At 32.0% G+C, this 12,452-nt stretch overlaps 1 long non-coding RNA gene across 1 annotated transcript; it reads left to right on the forward strand.

Moving 5' to 3' along the window:
• Positions 1–9,103: 9,103 nt before the first annotated feature.
• On the forward strand, positions 9,104–9,800 carry LOC147949104 (uncharacterized). Its single transcript, XR_015582108.1, has 3 exons — positions 9,104–9,238; positions 9,339–9,412; positions 9,646–9,800. It is a non-coding gene; the product is annotated as an uncharacterized LOC147949104 (long non-coding RNA).
• The last annotated feature ends 2,652 nt before the right edge of the window (positions 9,801–12,452 follow it).

The raw sequence follows: 12,452 nt of genomic DNA on the forward strand, positions 1-12,452 counted from the left end.
AAATAGTTATGATATTTGCCAAATATAATCTAAATAAAATATTTAGTACTTTCAAATATAGCATATTTTGCGAATAAACTTTGGATTTTAAATTCGTCATTATCTCAAAAATATTTTGTGATTTGAATGCAATGCATTATCTCAAAAATTCTAACCATCTAAATTCTACTATAAATATAGTAGTCAAATGAATATTCACTATTCATCAAACAATTCAACGATTTTCTTTACTATTAGTCTATTACTATAGCATTCTAAAAAAAAGTTTCTCTATAATTGTATTGTTCATTTTTTCTGTATAATTATTATATTTTTCATTTGTATTTATTTGTTAATAATGACTAATGTTGACTAATGTTTATGTGTAGTCATACAGACGACACCAGAGCATACCTGAATCGTCGTGGTCTCGAGTCGGAATTTTTATTTCTTCTTATACGATGATTCTTATGATCTAATAATAGTTGTTACGTTATGTGTACTCTCTCCCTCATATGTTTAAGTGTTATAAATTGATTTTTGATCTTTCAGATGAAAGATGATCTCTTCAGCCCAATTTCATTGAACCAATCTATTGATTATAATGTACAATACTTTTAATATTTAAAATATTAACGATTTGGTATTGATATATAAAAATATTAACGATTAGCTACATATTGAATAGAAGAAAAAAACATGGAAGGAATGAGGATCGACTTTGATTTCATCTTCACACAATGAATGTACATAAAATTATTTTCTTGCTCTCATTGATTTATAACTTTAATTTTGGGATTTGACTTTAATGTAATTATTCTTTGTAGTTGTCAAGACACGAGCTGTACAAGCAATTGTGGTCATGGCAAGAACTAAGGGTATATATATCACACTATTTTATGGTTCATGTTTGGTTTTTAGTAATATATCACACTATTCTACGTAGACCAATTCTAATAAGTTTTTTTTATTTGTCACAAATTCTAATAAAATTATGTTCCACAGATATCAAAGGAAATCATCGGTTTAATCACTTCAGCTTAAGCAATATTAATCTTCAATAACATTACAATTTAGAGCTATCATCCATGGCTCATCGATCAAACATATAGCCAAAAGATGTACAATTTGATTTTGATCAAATCTTATATTTTACAATGGCGCAGGATAGTAAGAGTCATCGATTCATGGAGAATTCACGGGAAACTCGGTGGATCGATCGTGTTCCATTTCATGGAATGCTATTAATATACATCTTCAATTTTTTTTGTAGATGCTATTTATATATTTTAAAGATATTTAAATAATAATATAAAATATTGCATTAAAAAGAATAATCTGTGATTTAAATTTTAATTAAGTTTCCAAAAAAAAAATTGATTAGAAAATTAGAAAATTTGATGTTAAAATCACATTGGAAATGTAAAGTGACCGTCTATGTGAAACAAGAAAAAAAACTCTAGAGGGAGTAATATTTAGTATTGAAATACTAAATTGATTAATCTTTAATACGATGAAAGAAAAAAAAATATTAATATATAATCATTCAAATACCCATCAAAATATGTAATTATTGAAACGGGAACATGAATATAACTGAGAATGATGTAAATAACTAATAATCAGAGATTTGTGTTCAGATACATTTATATTATTCAAATCTTAAAATAATTTGTAACATATATACGCATATAACATAATTATCAAAATTATATTAAATTTTTAAAAAGAGAATTTTATTTTATTTTTTCAACTTTTTAGTATTAATATTAAGTAAAACATTAACGACATATAATCTAAAAGAAAAAACAAAGAGTTCTTGACTTTTGAGATAACAGTACATAATCTAAAATTTTTGGTAGGTATATATTCCTTTTCTCAAATTTTCAGTAATTTGGATAATAGTTTGACTATAGGACATATAAGGATCCATTTGAGATTTTTGAGTATTTTTTTATAAATATTTGGAGAATTCTACATAATTATTTTATTTCTCTGAATAATTTCCATTGATTTAATAAAATTAAAATTTATAAACCGGGAATATGGGTATCTAAATCTATAATAATAAATATAGTCGAAAATGTAATTATTTAAAAGAGATTGTTATGAGATGAATTTTTTTTACGTATACAAGACAAGACGAGTATCCCGTCCCAAATATATACATCTAGGTTAAATACGTAAAATAAATGAAACATAAACCGAATCCAAATTTGACTTAAAACTCCTAAACAAACTGTTGGAAATATTTGGATTAGTTTAGAATAATATAAATGTAATATCGCTTACTAAATTATATCTTAACTTTTTTCTTATAAATAGCAATCATGCAGGTCTGAGTAGAGGTTTAATGAAAAATTTCCAATTTCAAAAAAATATTATGCAATTATAACCCCGCACGTACATACGGGTCCGAAACTAGATCCAAAATATTACTAAAACCCCGCATTTATATCAATATTTTTAAGTAATACGTTTACAAATGTACCTCCGCATGTATGTAAAATAGTCTAAACCTAATTGTAAATTTGTTTTTTTAAAACTTAACTCTGCACGTATGTGCGGGTCCAATCCCTAGTTTGTTATTAATATAGTACCAAACAAATATTTTTACAATTATAACCTCGCACTATAAAATAAAAAACACAAAAAGTCATAACTTTGTACTTTCTGTCCTATTATATAATAATTTTTGGCTAAAATCACAAAGATTAAAAAATATTAAATATTTTATCAAATTAACAAAATTCAACCAATTAAAAAATATTGAAAATTCAAATAATCAAAATTATAAAATTAATTTTAAAGTGTATATAAACTTGAAAAATCTTATAAAATGAAACTTAACAAAGGATTAAATTTTTTTATATATTTGGACAGAGGGAGTAATATTTTTGTTATATCATATAATATAGAAATCTATTATGAATTGTATTTCTGTTGTCTCAAACGGGACATCGGAAAATTTTGTTTCCATCTGGTCTTGTTTCCAATTGGAAAAACAAAATTTGTTCTATATCAGAAATATCCTGGAATAATTGGTTCATGGTCTTATAGTTGGGTCGTTCCAGAATTTAAAATATTGGTGAAACCGAATAGAAAATCAAACTAAATATTCAAAAAAATATATGAGTTTGGATCATTAATTCTATAGTTTATAAATTTGTTTACAAAAATAACTCTGCACTTATGTGCGGGTCCGAACCTAGTCTATATTAATTGTAGAACATTATATATGTAGATATTTAAAATATTTTAATTGTGTTTGGTTATAAGGATAACTAGGTTTTAACCCGTGGTGTACCGTGAAACTATATTTTTGTAACTAAAAATTAAATAAAAATTTATGTTGTATTTCTTTGTTATTTTTGGTAGTATTTCATATGTCCTATAAAATTTATACAGTTTTAATTTTGAATGGATTTTTTTCTAGTTTGGAATAGTTTATATTTTGTTTTGGTTGAAATATGTGTTTAACATTTATAATTTAAGTTCTACTGTTTAAGTTCTGCGAATAAATTTATTGTTTAGAAAATTTAAATTTATCTTCATATCGATCCAAACCCGTCGCGCTAGATAACCCCATCTCGTACACTATATTTACAAATTTTAAACTATATTTACAAATTTTAAAAATATTATATATGTTATATGGTATAATTAAACACTTTGACAAAAAATGAATTAAACATAAATTGTCAAAGGAGGTTTTAAATTATTTTTGTAGTATTATATAAAGTTCTAATATAGAAATGTTGCTTACTATAGTTATAAAGGACTCAAAAACCAATTAAAATTTACGATTATTTAAGATTAAGAATTATAAATATTACAAAAAGGAACAAAAAAATGAAAATAACCAATGAGAATTAGAAAAAAGCTATTTATAAGTTATTTATAGAAGTAGTTATAATTAGGAGAATCTTGGTGAGCAAGTTAGATATATTAAAGATATTTTTGTTATGTACTAGGTAATATACCGCGCAAATGCGCAGATTATTATATAATAAAATATATTAACTAATTTAAATTTATTTGATAATCATAAAAAAACTTAACAAATTGATTTAAATGTCATAACATTTTTTACACTTTTATTTATTCAAATCATACAATATCAAAACATATAACTTATTTAAATATAATCATACATATATTATACATATCTCTTAAAGTTATTTGTTTTTTATTGCTCAGCGTTGATAATAATTTTCATTAATATTTTTGAACATTTGAGGTAATAAGATATTATTAATAATAAAAACAAATTTACTATGTGATTTAAATATATAATTTAAGGTTTTCATATAAACTAGCACATAACCTAAAGTATTTAATAATTAAAAACTAAACTATTTTGAAAGTAAAAAAAAAAAGAAATTTCCTATAAAATCATATGAAGTGCAATCAAAGTTTTAAAATACGATACCTAAATAAATATTTTTAAAAAAACATTTTTTTTATATTCCCCCCTTAGTTTAAGATATATAGCTAGGTTTAGTTATAATTTTTAATTCTTGTAATAAAAGCAATATAGAAAGATAAAAATCATTTTTTAATATAGAAAAATCTTTAAAGTACATATTTGAATTAAATTAAAAAATAGTGATTTTTATATAATTATATGTTAAATCACAAACTGAATATAATGGCTATTATTCTAAAATAAATGTATTAATATTTTGTTTGAAATAAGTGAGAGTTAAGAAAAATTGATTTGCTCATTATATTACAATTTTTTTTATATTCCCCTTAATTTTAAGTTATATTGCTAGGCTCAGTTTTAATTTTTCATCCTTGTAGTAAAAGCTAGAAAGAAAATAAATATCAAATTGGTTTTTTATATAGCAAAATTCTTAAAGTACATATTTGAATTAAATTTAAAAATAATGATTTTTATATAATTATATGTTGAATCACAAACTAAATATAATGATGAGTATTCTAAAATATTTTTGTTACAATTTTGTTGGAGGTAAGAGAGAGGTAAGAAAAATTGATTTGATAATTATACTACAAAAATTTCTTTCAAGAGAACATTTCAAATTTTAAGAATAAAATAAATATACATGAATTTGTAAGAACTAATCAAACATCTAAAATAAAGAATTATGATGATTTCTTTAGCTTGATTCCCTTATTATGAGATGGTTATAACCAAAGTATTATTATGGTCATTAAAATTGTATTATACATATGTATTTTAAATCAAAATAATATAAGAAAACAAAGAAGAAAAGAAGAAGTACATAAAACAAAGAAACAATAAAATTCAAAACAATGTAAAATATATAGTAAACAAAAAATATAATCAAACTCTTAATTGGGTTTTCAACCTATGGAAGAACATTATAAAAAAACAAAGAAAATATTTAGAATTTGGGATATGGTGGAGGAGGATGTGAGAACTGATATTTATAGAATAAAAAGTGATGCAAGTTACAATTCTAAAATAATTAAATTAGAAGAGTTATAATTATAATTAATAGTGTATTTAAATGAAAATGAATGGAAGAGAAAAAGTCAATTCACAATTTAGTAGTAAAGAATGAATTTAAAGTATTCATTAATATATATGATTAAATGTATTGAAGTATGCATTAATGTATATGATTAAATGTATTGTTTAATTAAAAATAAATATTAAATTTTAAAAAATTAAATGTCAAATGGATCAATAAGGAGAGAATGAAATCTTACTTTTATGTATATGATTATCGATTATAAATCTATAAATATGGTAGAGAGATGTTAGAACATATGACCGAATAGATTCTTACTACTCTATCTATTCTATATTAGATCCAACACGAATGATAGATATAAAAAAATAAAAAGTAGAAAATTGAAAACGTAAACAGAGCTGTTCCATAAGCTGTTCCGCCGCGATTTTACCTTAATTTGATAAAAATATCGGAATTCTATAAATTAATTCGTCTTCATTTTAGTTTTAGGTTCGAAATCGAAAATTTCTTCGTAGATCTATCATAATCTGGTAATAATCACAAGAATAGCATATTAAAAACTGAGAAAAAACTTAAAGAAAGTTAGGAGGCGGACCAAAATTAAGATTGCAGTCGATTGAAAGAGGAAGAAGATGAGGATATATTTGTTCCCTTGAATTTATCGCTCCTTATTCAACATTTTTTTTTTGGTGAAAAACTACTTATTCAACATATCAAAATGAAAAAAAATGATTTTTAAGTTTCGTCGTATATCATGTTCTAGAAGGACGGAGTAATAAACCCATTAAACGGGAACCCGGTTAAAGGCGTTTTAGCGCTTTTACTGTAAAAAGACTATACACCCATTAAACATACGGTCGTTTAAAGGCATAATAGATCGTTTACGGTTAAACACAGAAAAACCCATTTCAGTCTCTTTGTCCAGATACGGCAGTGATAAAACATACGACCGAATAGATTCTTACTACTCTATCTATTCTATATTAGATCCAACAAGAAAGATAGATATTAAAAAAAAAGTAGAAAATTGACAACGTAAACAGAGCTGTTCCATAAGCTGTTCCACCGCGATTTTACCTTAACTTGATAAAAAAATCGGAGATCTATAAATTAATTCGTTTTCGTTTTAGTTTTAGGTTCGAAATCAAATATTTCTTTGTAGATCTATCATAATCCGGTAATAATCACAAGAATAGCATATTAAAAACTGAGAAAAACTTAAACAAAGTTAGGAGGCGGACCAAAATTAAGATTGCAGTCGATTGAAAGAGGAAGAAGATGAGGATATATTTGTTCCCTTGAATTTATCGCTCCGTATCCAACATTTTCTTCTTTTTTTTGTGAAAAACTACTTATTCAACATATCAAAATGAAAAAATGATTTTTAAGTTTCGTCGTATATCATGTTCGAGAAGGACGGAGTAATAAACCCATTAAATGAGACCCCGGTTAGAGGCGTTTTAGCGCGTTTAATGTAAACAGACTATACACCCATTAAACATACGGTCGTTTAATGGCATAATAGATCGTTTACGATTAAACGCAGAAAAAACCCATTTCAGTCTCTTTGTCCAGATACGGTAGTGACAAAACATACGACCGAATAGATTCTTACTACTCTATCTGTTCTATATTAGATCCAACAAGAAAGATAGATATTAAAAAAAAAAGTAGAAAATTGACACGTAAACAGAGCTGTTCCATAAGCTGTTTCGCCGCGATTTTACCTTTATTTGATTAAAAAAATCGGAGATCTATAAATTAATTCGTTTTTATTTTAGTTTTAGGTTTGAAATCGAAAATTTCTTCGTAGATCTATCATAATCCGGTAATAATCACAAGAATAGCATATTAAAAACTGAGAAAAACTTAAAGAAAGTTAGGAGGCGGACCAAAATTAAGATTGCAGTCGATTGAAAGAGGAAGAAGATGAGGATATATTTGTTCCCTTGAATTTATCGCTCCGTATCCAACATTTTCTTCTTTTTTTTGTGAAAAACTACTTATTCAACATATCAAAATGAAAAAAATGATTTTTAAGTTTCGTCGTATATCATGTTCTAGAAGGACGGAGTAATAAACCCATTAAATGGGACCCCGGTTAAAGGCGTTTCAGCGCTTTTACTGTAAACAGACTATACTCCCATTAAACATACGGTCGTTTAAAGGCATAATAGATCGTTTACGATTAAACGCAGAAAAACCCATTTCAGTCTCTTTGTCCAGATACGGTAGTGATAAAACATACGACCGAATAGATTCTTACTACTCTATCTATTCTATATTAGATCCAACATGAAAGATAGATATAAGAAAAAATAAAAAGTAGAAAATTGATAACGTAAACAGAGCTGTTCCATAAGCTGTTCCGCCGCGATTTTACCTTAATTTGATAAAAAAATCGAAGATCTATAAATTAATTCGTTTTCGTTTTAGTTTTAGGTTCGAAATCGAAAATTTCTTCGTAGATTTATCATAATCTGGTAATAATCACTGAGAAAAAACTTAAAGAAAGTTAGGAGGCGGACCAAAATTAAGATTGCAGTCGATTGAAAGAGGAAGAAGATGAGGATATATTTGTTCCCTTGAATTTATCGCTCCTTATTCAACATTTTCCTTTTTTGTGAAAAACTACTTATTCAACATATCAAAATGAAAAAAATGATTTTTAAGTTTCGTCGTATATCATGTTCGAGAAGGACGGAGTAATAAACCCATTAAACGAGACCCCGGTTAGAGGCGTTTTAGCGCATTTAATGTAAACAGACTATACACCCATTAAACATACGGTCGTTTAATGGCATAATAGATCGTTTACGATTAAACGCAGAAAACCCCATTTCAGTCTCTTTGTCCATATACGGTAGTGATAAAACATACGACCGAATAGATTCTTACTACTCTATCTATTCTATATTAGATCCAACAAGAAACATATATAAAAAAAAAAGTAGAAAATTGACAACGTAAACAGAGCTGTTCCATAAGCTGTTCCGCCGCGATTTTACCTTAATTTGATTAAAAAAAATCGGAGATCTATAAATTAATTCGTTTTCATTTTAGTTTTAGGTTCGAAATCGAAAATTTCTTCGTAGATCTGTCATAATCCGGTGAATTGTTTTCTGGTTGGGCCGGTGAAAAGTGATACATGTATAACTCTCTGAGAGTGTTATCTCATGACCAGAGAGCGATCGAGTGAAAGTTCTGGCGAGATAATTCCGAAGCCGTGTAACGCCCGTGTCCCAAAGAAAAGTGGAAGAACCGATCAATTTATGTGAAATCATGAAATTGCCCGGTTTGGTTTAAGTTCACCCGGTTTAGAGCAGGTTTTGGGAAACCCTAAGTGATATATTTATAATGAAATGGACGCCTCTTCTCTCTATTTGGTCGTGGCTGTTATTCAATACTTGTGTTGAGAGGAAGAAAGAGATATAGAGAGGGGAGAGAGCCTATTGTGGTGTGAAGGAGATTAAAGGAGAAGGAGCAGAATCGTTAGGGTTTGGGAAGAAACAGTTTCGATATATCAAATCGTTGTCAAAGGTAACGAAATTTGTTAGTGTTATTCTCAAGCCTTTCATCGTCAGTCTCCTTTTTACAGAAGTGGATTTGGATTTAAACTCGATGAGTTATGTGCAGTTTCGTGAGACACGTTTTCTCAGACATGAGTTGGAACCATCGGGGATTGTAACTGAGATCGTGGTCTCGTTTGGTTTCGGATCGGCACGAGATTTTTTGGGAAGCTTCGTGACGTCTCGGACTAGCTTTTCACCGGAGGGATTTGATAGTTAACGGTTGGTTTTTATTTTAGGGTTTCGTCTTTAAGACTGTTCTTTTCTAATGTTTCTGTCCAGTTTCGCTATAAGTCGTTTTTGGTTGTGTGGCTTGTTGTAGGGAATTGCTGGGCTGTTTCAGACGTTAGGAGAGTCTCAACTGGTTATATTCGTTGTTATAATCAGTTTGATAAGGTGAGTGCGTGACCATGAGCTTATCTAAGCGATTGGATTGTATAACTTGTTTTGTGTGAAGTTGTGTAGGTGTGATGAATGTGTTATTGGATGTTTTGTTCAATGTCTGGTTTGTTATGTTTTATTTGTGGTTGTACTCTTGATTTTCTTGTGTGTATAGCTCGTAGATGGGAGGATCGTCTCACTGGGTATTTCTGGTAATACTCACGCATCTCATTGTGTTTGTGGTGCAGGTATTGTGTAGTGTGGAATCATGGCGATGAGGAGGAGGATGATCTAGGGTCTCGGTTGTGTGTTGTTGGACTTGGTTATATTGTTTATGTTGGAACCTTGGATAGAGTTATGCTAGGTTGATGGATAGAATGCTTAGGAATGTTATTGCATTGATGATGTGTTGGTTCTATATGTTGGTATGTTTCCGCTGTGCATATTGGTTGTTATCGGTTTAATGAGGAATTGTGGTTTGGGTGGTTTAATTAAGTAGTATGAGATGCTTAATTATGTATTGTACTTACTTTAAAAAAAAATGGGTCCGGTTGTTTTAATTTGGTATCAGAGCCTTTATGGTTCTAGGATGGTTAAGTGGATGGTTAGAGCGGTTAGGAATTTAATTGGGTGAATATTTTCCTGTTGCTTGATACATGTTGTTGCGAGATGGAAATTGATTATGAGTAGTTAGTCAATTTGTTTGTGGTATGGAGTCCTAGTATCATCCTCTTCAAGCCTTCAATGAGATTCCACGGTAAGTTGTGAGTTTGTGTGCGGTTTTGAATTGTTTGCTTAGTCTTTTGTTCATGGTAGTGCAGATGGTTAGAGAGGGTGCTGTTGCTGGTCGTGGTCGTGGACGCGGACGTGGTCTTGGTCGCGGACGTGGTCGTGGTAGGGGCAGAGTCCCAGAGGTTAGTGAGACCGAGGACCAGAGTGTGACAGTTGAGGGTGCGGGCGAGTCGCAGAGTGTTCCGGGGGATTCTGTGAGTGTGGCAGGAGGGGGCGGTGTTGATGCTCCAGTGGCCGGTGATGCTAGGGTCCCGGGTATGGGAGTCCCAGCGGGTGGAGTCCCTGGTAGTGACTTTGCGGCTATGCTAGCAGAGGTGTTGGCGCGGTTACCACCAGTGGTACCGGCTCAGGCTCAGGTAGTGCCACCAGTGGTGGCGGAGGAGCGGCAGCCAGTGGCTGCGGATGCGGGGGTCCATGCTCGTTATCTCAGCATGTTGACAGAGATGGGTAGGTTGCGTACTGAGCAGTTTTCGGGAGGTGTAGATCCTACTGCTGCGGATGCGTGGAGGACGAGAGTGGAACGTAACTTCCATACTTTGAGATGTCCTGAGGAGTTTTGGGTGGACATAGGGGTCTACTTTTTGAGTGGTGATGCTGAGTTGTGGTGGAGATCTGTGGCTGCTAGGAGGGTGTAGCGGGAGATGACTTGGGCTGACTTCGTCTTGGAGTTCAACCGCAAGTATTTTCCTAGAGAGGCATTGGATCGGTTGGAGGTGCAGTTCCTCCAGTTGTCTCAGGGGACACGGTCAGTGCGGGAGCTGGATTTGGAGTTCAGTCGACTTCTTTGTTATGGGGGTCGGGCTTTGGAGTCTGAGGAGGCTCAGATCAGGAGGTTTTTGAGGGCTCTACGTGATGACTTGAGGGTTCACTGTAGAGGGCGGAGTTATGCTACGCGTGCAGAGCTGGTTGAGACTGCAGCAGAGATTGAGGAGGATATCCGGGTACAGTCAGTGGCGGTAGCTCCAACTATTCAGACAGAGGAGACATGTGAGCAGAACATTCCGAGCAAGGGTAACAGGTCAGGGCAAGGGCTTAAGAGGAAGCGGGAGGGCACGTCAGTGACAAACCAAGGCGGTCAGGGATGCTATGGGTGCGGGAGCACAGATCACAGGTTGGCAAGCTGTCCCAAGAGGAGCGGCACGCAAGGGAACATTCGAGTGTGCTTCTACTGCAAGGAGGTGGGACATATCAGGCCTCAATTTCCAAGGTTGCAGCAGTTGACAGTGGGAGGGGTGCAGCCGAAGGAAGGGCGGGGCACCAATCCCAGAGTTTAGTTTGGCTTATATTTCTTTTTATTTCAGTTATGTCTTTTCGTTTGGGGTTGTAAACGATTATTTCATTTGAGGTTTTAATAAAATGGAGTTCTTTGGTTTTTGTGCTTTATGGATCTTGTGGAAAAAAAAAATCGCTCGGGAGTTCCATAAATGGAAAATTTAGGGAGCTACTAAATATGAAAGTGTTATGGGGTCAGAGCTTTGCTAATTATGGAAAGTGTCGTGGCGAAATGGAAATAGAAAGATCCATTAAAGGAAAGTTTCCATAAATAGAAGGTTTTATGATTAGTTAGGACTTGCTTATTTTTGGAAAGGAGGTGTGGAATGCCTGGAGTGGCGGGGATGTTCGGAGGTTGACCTGAAGAGTGGTCACAGATGAGATGATTGGTTCTCAAAGATTTTTGATTGGTGGTGTTACGGTGCTACGAGATTTGCGGGTTCTAAAAATGAGAAGTTTTATGAATAGTTAAAACTTGTCTATTTACGGAAAGTGCGATTGCAAATAAATAGAAAGTTCTATGAATAGTTAGAACTTGTCTATTTATGGAAAGGGCGTGTGCAAACACCCAAATGGTTGAGATGTTTTGAGTTGGCCGGAAGAGTGGTCATGGTGGTGGTGATATTCTGGTGAGAGAATATGGTGATTGGTAGAGCATTGCGATGTTTTACGTGAATCACATGAGGTAGTTCCCGTCGGGAGATGCTTATTGATGTTAGGACTTGTTTGCTCACATGGAGATGATTAGTTCTCCAGAGGAGATGATTAGTTCTCCTGTGGAGATGATTAGTTCTCCTGAGGGGATGATTAGTTCCCCTGGTGCACCGCGGGCTTGACGGGTTGCGACCCTGAGGGCGCCAGAGGAGATGATTAGTTCTCCTAGGGGATGATTAGTTCCCCGGAGGGGATGAGTAGTTCCCCTGGTACCGAGATCTCGAGGGTGACGATTCGAGAGTGAGACGGTATGGCTCGAGGACGACGGTCTGAGAGT

This window comes from Camelina sativa, chromosome 2, assembly GCF_030686135.1.
Source record: "Camelina sativa cultivar CO46 ecotype springtype chromosome 2, ASM3068613v1".
NCBI lineage: Eukaryota > Viridiplantae > Streptophyta > Magnoliopsida > Brassicales > Brassicaceae > Camelina > Camelina sativa.